The following is a 6,919-nucleotide window of genomic DNA, read 5'->3' as shown; positions in this document are numbered from 1 at the left end:
CTAAGTTTATTAATTATGAGTTAGCTCTTTTGAGGAATGACAGGTACACTATAATGGTGCTGGCCTACAGCAGATTTGTGAACATGGAGAAGTTTACCTTCTTATATAAAAAAGAACAAAACCTACAAGTACGCAAAATGAGTTTGTATTACAAAACAAACTCTCATAATTCATTTTTCTCATTGCCTGTATTCATTGCATTTATTATGAGTAGTTGGGCAAAGTATAAAGAACATGTGAAGCTTAATCAGCAGTATTTATTTTAGCTAGGAAAGCATTTTTTAAATAGTTTCCTCAAGCTTCTCATCATTTAAAAAAAGAATGTGCATATCTTGTAAATCTATGCCTCATCATTAGGCAGACTACACCTCCTTTTTTCTGTACTATCATTCTGCCTCTCTAACTTACATGTGCATTCAAAGATTAGTGTCAGAACTTTCACACTATCCCAAATTACCCAGGTCTTCTACTCTATTACCCTATTCCGGACAGCCCATATTTCCATCTCTCTCCATTCCCCTTACCACAGACACTAACCCATCACAGCTCTGAATTGGGCAGAATCTTAAAGGTCATTTAATAATGGCTAAATTTACATAGTGCTTACATTATGCCAGTTCCCCATTTTAAGAATTTTATTGAAGGCTCCTCGGTGGCGCAAGCCATTGAAACTTAGCTACCAACTGAAAGGTTGGTGGTTTGAACCCACCCAGCTGTGCTGCAGAAGAAAGAACTGGTGATCTGCTTCTGTTAAGGTTACAGCCAAGAAAACCCGATGTAACTCAGTTCTATTCTGTAACAAATGAGGTTGCTGCGAGTTGGAATTGACTGGATGGCAATGGGTTTGGTTTGAGTTTTATTACAACTCATTTAAATGCTCACAGCAGACCCATGATAGCATTTTTTTCTATTTTCTCCATTTCATAGATGAGAACACCGAGGCAAAGAGAAGTTATATGATTTACCTAATGTCATTCAGCCAATTAGGGGTAAATCAGGACCCAACCTCATACAGACTAGCTCTGGAGTTCATACTCACTGTATGCCATGGAGAAACTAGTATCTCTATCCAGTGCTTGGGACAAATATTCCAGTCGGTACTTCTCCAGCCAATGCTCTCTGGTCCCCCATTCCTGGAGAGTTAATATTGACTGCACTGCGTAGATGGGGTTGAAAAGTGCAAGAGTATTCTGAAAAGGGACACTGAGTTTGGTTACTAGCACACTTAGTCCTCAATCAGCACTTACCTCATATCTCTTCTTTTTTCATTCTCTAGTGTTATTGGTATATTTGTCTGTATTGCCAGGTAAGTTGTAAGCTTCTTTGATGGCCTCTCCCATTTTAGCCATAGTGAGAAGTACAGTGGACTCTGAGCTAGAGGATGTGATTGAAGTGCCACTGATGCTCATCATGATTAGCTGTACCACCTTTGTCAGGACACTTAATCTCTCCAGATCTCACTTAGATCATCTGGAAAGCAAGGGGGTTTGATTTTTTTTTTTTTTAATTTTAGGGTTCATTTAATTAACTTCTATAATCCTATTCTTCACTACAATGCCTAGAGTAGCTCTTTGCACACTGAAAGTACATAATAGCTGTTCAAATAAATATCTAAAAATCCCCTCTGAAACACTCCTGACAAATTTAAAACATGTGATAATCAAAATTTTTAGACCCCTTGAAATAGCATGTAGAGCTTGAGGGGGGCTTGTCAAAGCACAGATCACAAGTGCCTCACCCCCAGAATTTCTGATTCAGTAGGACATGAGAATTTGCATTTCCAGCAAGTTCCCAGATGATGCTGATTATGCTGGTTCAGGAAACACATTTAAGAAAAGTTGCTTATAGAGCAGGCGCCCTGGTGGAACAGCAGTGAAATCCTTGCTGCTAACTGAAAGGTTGGTGGTTGGAACCCTCTCAGGAGAAAAAGACCTAGCAATCTGCTCCCATAAAGATTACAGCCTAGGAAACCCTATGGGGAAGTTCTACTCTGTCACATGGGATTGCTGTGAGTAAAAAAATCAGCTCAACAGTACTTAAAAACAGCAAGAGCTCATAAGCACTTTCAAAATAGACAAATAGCTGCCCACTGGTTTCCTAATGAAAAAGTGATTTAATAGGCTTAATCCATCAAGTGATTGATATGAACCAATCCTGGGAAGTTCATTTAATATATGATTTTTTTCTTCATTTATACCTGGATTTGAATAATAGCACCTACTTCATAAGGTTGTTCTGAAGATTAAGTTGATTAATATATGCACAGCACTTGTAACAGTATCTGTTGTTGTGGTTGTTGTTAGTTGCTGTGGAATTGGCTCTACTCAGGGTGAACTTTATGCATAACAGAACGAACTGTTGCCTGGTTCTGCACCATCTTTATAAACTTTGGTATTATCTTGGTTATCTAGTGCTGCTATAACAGAAGTACCACAAGTGGATGGCTTTAACAAACAGAAATCTATTCTCTCACAATTTAGGAGGCTAGAAGTCTGAATTCAGGGTGCCAGCTCCAAGGGAAGCCTTTCTGTTACTGTCAGCCCTGGGAGAAGGTCTTTATTATCAGTCTTCCCCTGGGTCTGGGAGTTTCTCAGCGCAGGGACCCCAGGTCCCAAGGATGTGCTCCGCTCCTGGCTCTTCATTCTTGGTGGTAGTAGGTCCCTCTCTTCTCTGCCTGCTTCTCCCTTTTATATCTCAAAAGAGATTGACTCAAGATACAACCTAATGTTGTAGGTTGTGTCCTACATTCATTGACGTAACTGCCTGTAATCCTGCCTCATTAATATCGTAAAGGTTAGGATTACAACATATAGGATAATTACATCAGATCACAGAATGGAGGACAACCACATAATACTGGGAATTGTGGCCTAGGAAGTTAATACACATTTTTGGAGGATACAATTCAATCCATAACAGATATGTTTGAGCCCATTGTTGCAGTTATTGTGTCAGTCCATCTCATTGAGGGTTTTTTTCATTTTCACTGACCCTCTTCTTTACCAAACATGATGTCCTTTTCTAGGGATCAGTCTTACCTGATGACTTGTCCAAAGTATGCAAGATAAAGTTTCTCCGTTCTCACTTCTGAGGAGCATTTTGGTTTTATTTCTTCTAAGACTGATTTGTTCATTCTTCTAGCAGTCCATTGTATATACAATATTCTTCATCAACACCACATTTCAGATCAGTTCTTCTTCTGTCTTTTTTTTTCATTGTCCAGCTTTCACATGCGTATGAGACCATTGAAAATACCATGGCTTGGTTAGGTGCCCCTTAGTCATCAAAGTGATATCTTTGCTTTTTAGAACTTTAAAGAGGTCTTTTGCAGCAGATTTGCTGCGGTGCCTAAAAACCTAAAACCCATTACCATCGAGTCAATTCCTACTCATAGCAACCCTATAGGACAGAGTAGAACTGTCCCATAGGGTTTCCATGGAGTGGCTGATGGGTTCCAACTGCCAACCTTTTGGTTAGCAGCTGAGCTCTTAACCATTGTACCACCATGGTGCCTAGAATCTTGTAAATGCCATGTAAGTTGGGTTTTAGTATATGTTAAAAATGTTTTCCAAATTTCGGTCTTAAGATATCTCCTTCGTGATTTCTCTTGTAGCTGCATACCACTTCAACTATTTTTTTATTTAAATTTATCCACTTTACTAACAAATTATTATAAAAGAAAACTTTATATCATCGTGTAAGTGGAATACCATCATCACTTGTTGTAAATAGAAGGTAAACATAAAATTAATACAAGGAAAGACAGTGTTTTTCAATTTTAGCCTGTTATTGTTTTGTGCTCACTGCTGACGACTGTGAGTCTGAGACTTGATCTCGATTTAAAACAGGGAAATTAGCAAGTTTTAGCTGTTGTAACAAATAACTCCCCCATGTATCAATGGTTTCACACATTAGAGTTTATTTTTCACTCATGTAAGAGTCCAGTGCAGAGTGACTGCAGGACTCCAGCTTTCTATTTTGTGACTTCAACTGCCCTTGAGGACCAGCGTTTTGTGTCTGCTTCCAGCCAACTGTTGGGGGAAGAGAACATGGAGAAGGCACTCGGGCGATTTTTTTACCTCTTTGGTCTAAAACTGACATACGTCACTTGTCTTAACATTCCTCTGTAAATCCCCCCAGATTGAGGTGTGCAGGGAATGTTAGCTTAGGCTAGGTTGCTACTTCTTATGGAAACTTTATAGTATAAAAGTGGGAGCACAAGTTTTTGGTGGTCAAATTGTGAAATGTATGTAGCTACAGAGAGACAACCATAGTTTTTAATTTCTGGAAGGGATTGCGCAACTATTGCATCACTGATGATGTCACTTCTAGTCCAATTAATTCTCCTCTCTCCTAACATCTCTGCAGCCAGAAACTATGTTCCAAGAATTTAGCAGTTGGATTACTTAAGAAAGAATGCTGAAATCCGTACATACACAGAAGAAACTTCAGTTTCTCTGTATCGTTACACAAAGTTAACGAGATGGTACGTGGTGCAAGCTTTTTCTCTCTTGATATGGCTTAGAACTTTCCTTGACTACTTTCAAACTGATGATGAGAAATAAGCTCTGTATACATGCTCCTGTATAATAATGAAGACTGCATAATATGATAGGAATCTAAATATAAACCCAATAGCTTTCTACTTTTTAAAATTTAAGTGTACCCATGACTATACTTTTATGGATTAAAATTGTTTTTCAGATTACCTGGGTAAGATATCATGTCACACATATTTGAAGGGTGTGAGACACATGCCAAGTACCATCACACTGATTGCATGACTCCTACTGCTATATTACGTCGACAATGGTTTCCTTGCACTAATTTCAAACCAATGATGCATGAATATATTTGAGTCACTGCCAGTTGGAGGGGAATTTCTAATTGGGTTTTTATAAGTGGAAACATAAAGCTACTTGAAGTTAGAAATTTGATGAAAGTCTACACTGATTTTATCTTCTTAGAAAAAATTACTTTGGTATTGTGTCATTAAGGGATATGGATAATAAAAGGGTCAGCTTCTGGGAGTTAAGGTATGAGAGCAAAGTTACTTGCTCATACCAGAGATGTTTATACAGTTATACCTGGTGATTCATGATTCACACCTGCATTTCGTAGGTTGCCATTTGTCAGCAAGATAGTGCTTTTTACTCACAACCTAATAGGGTAATGGATAAGAAACAGGACTGGATATCAGATCTGTCCTCAAAGACAGGATGGAGACTTGGATGGGCCATGGAGGAAGGGGCAGTATGTAGGTCCAGTTTGATAGACAAAAACAAGCATTCAAGAGCTTCATAATGTTCGACCAGTTCAATAAAACGTATTGAAGTGATCCAGCAAAGGGCGGGGTATAATGGGGAACATGGTAGGCAAGATTTGGGAGGGATGTCAGTGGGGTGCAGGGCCTCCATCTGCCAGGCTGAGCAGAAGTCTTGCCCCCAGGGAGGGAGACTGTCAAGTTGCAGTGGGAAGGGGACTATGACTCAAAGAACAACACAGTTGTTCTGATGCAGCCCTGTCTGGGTACGTGAAGCAGCGAGGCCCTTAAAGTATCAGCACCTGAGCCCTTGGCATCTCATTATATTCTAGATCAGATTGACGGAGGCCATAAATAGATACTAGCCTTCCATGGAGGTTGCTTGAGTGCTTCCTATAGGACTGGGGAACAGGCAGGGCCTGAGCCTCTCGTGGCAGAGGAAGAGTGGGGGTGGAATGAGGTTAGTGAGCCCCGATGAGGGGAGCTGGAAGGCAGGTGCAAGAGAGAGGAGGTGAGTGTCGACAGCTATGTGCTGTGCCAGCCTACACTCTCTTTACTGGCAATAAGTGTGTTATTTTCCTTTCTCTTTTATGTTCTGATGAATGGAGAGCTTTGGCTGAGGCAGGGGAAGAATGCCCACTATGAAAGGCTGACCCATGAGAGAGGGTGAGGCTCCCCACCTGGAACAGATGTGTCCTTCCCAACGTTCTGCTCCTCTCTCACTCTCTGGAGACTGCTGATGCCTGTGCCAGGCAGGAGGAGGGGTCATGTTCCTTCTCAGTCGATTTCAGTTTTTCAGTTAACCCTGTTCACCACCTCAACTCTCCCTGGAAACAGCTTCCATTTGTTAGTTCACAGAAGAAAAGAAACTATCAAGGAAAACTGTGAAGTGACAAAACTTTTAACATTTTGGAGTCTCTGGCCTCTGTGCCCGTGTTTCCCACCCTTAGGAGGGAAAGCATGCCAATTATGCCCTTTACCCATGGGCTGCTGAGGGAAGACAATGAAAATGATAGCCAAAGACTCCAGATTAAGAACCCCTTCTGTTCTCCACAATGGGGAGAAAAGGACCAAAACATCAGATCCTTAATTCCACATCAGAGCTAAGGTTATGCTGAGAAGAAATAAAGAAATTTCAGTGAAAAGAGAATCTTGAAAAAATAAAGATGAAGATAGAAAGGGTGGTATGTAGCTCTTTTGGTCTTTGTTGGAAGACTGCTGTTTATGTCAAAAGGGTAAGGAAAGTCCTTCTGTACTCAGTTCGCTTATGCCTGGAGACTAGAGGAGTTGTGCAGGCCCTTATGAGGTGTTTTGTGCTCCCAAACTTTCCTCTTAAAACTACAGTTATACTAGGGAATGTGGTAGAACTCCAGGGTAGAAAGTATTAGGAAGTGTGAATGAGGAAAAGGGGGCTGACCTGGATTAACCTGGAAAAGTTGGAGGAAAAGTTTATACTCGAATTCCTAGGCAGAGGTTGTGGTCAAAATAGCTCTGAAATTTGGATTCAGATTCTGGCTGTGTGAGTAATTGTGTGACTCAGGCATGTTTAATTTCTTTCTATCTCTCTCTCTGGGTAGGTTTCGTTACCTACAAAATGGGCAGAGTGAACTGAATTTCATTTTTTCATATGCCAGTTCACATTTTCTGCCAGTCAAC

The sequence above is a fragment of the Trichechus manatus genome, unplaced genomic scaffold, assembly GCF_000243295.1.
Source record: "Trichechus manatus latirostris isolate Lorelei unplaced genomic scaffold, TriManLat1.0 scaffold00058, whole genome shotgun sequence".
Lineage (NCBI taxonomy): Eukaryota > Metazoa > Chordata > Mammalia > Sirenia > Trichechidae > Trichechus > Trichechus manatus.
The sequence above is the reverse complement of the archived record's forward strand: the minus strand, read 5'-3'. Positions refer to the sequence as shown.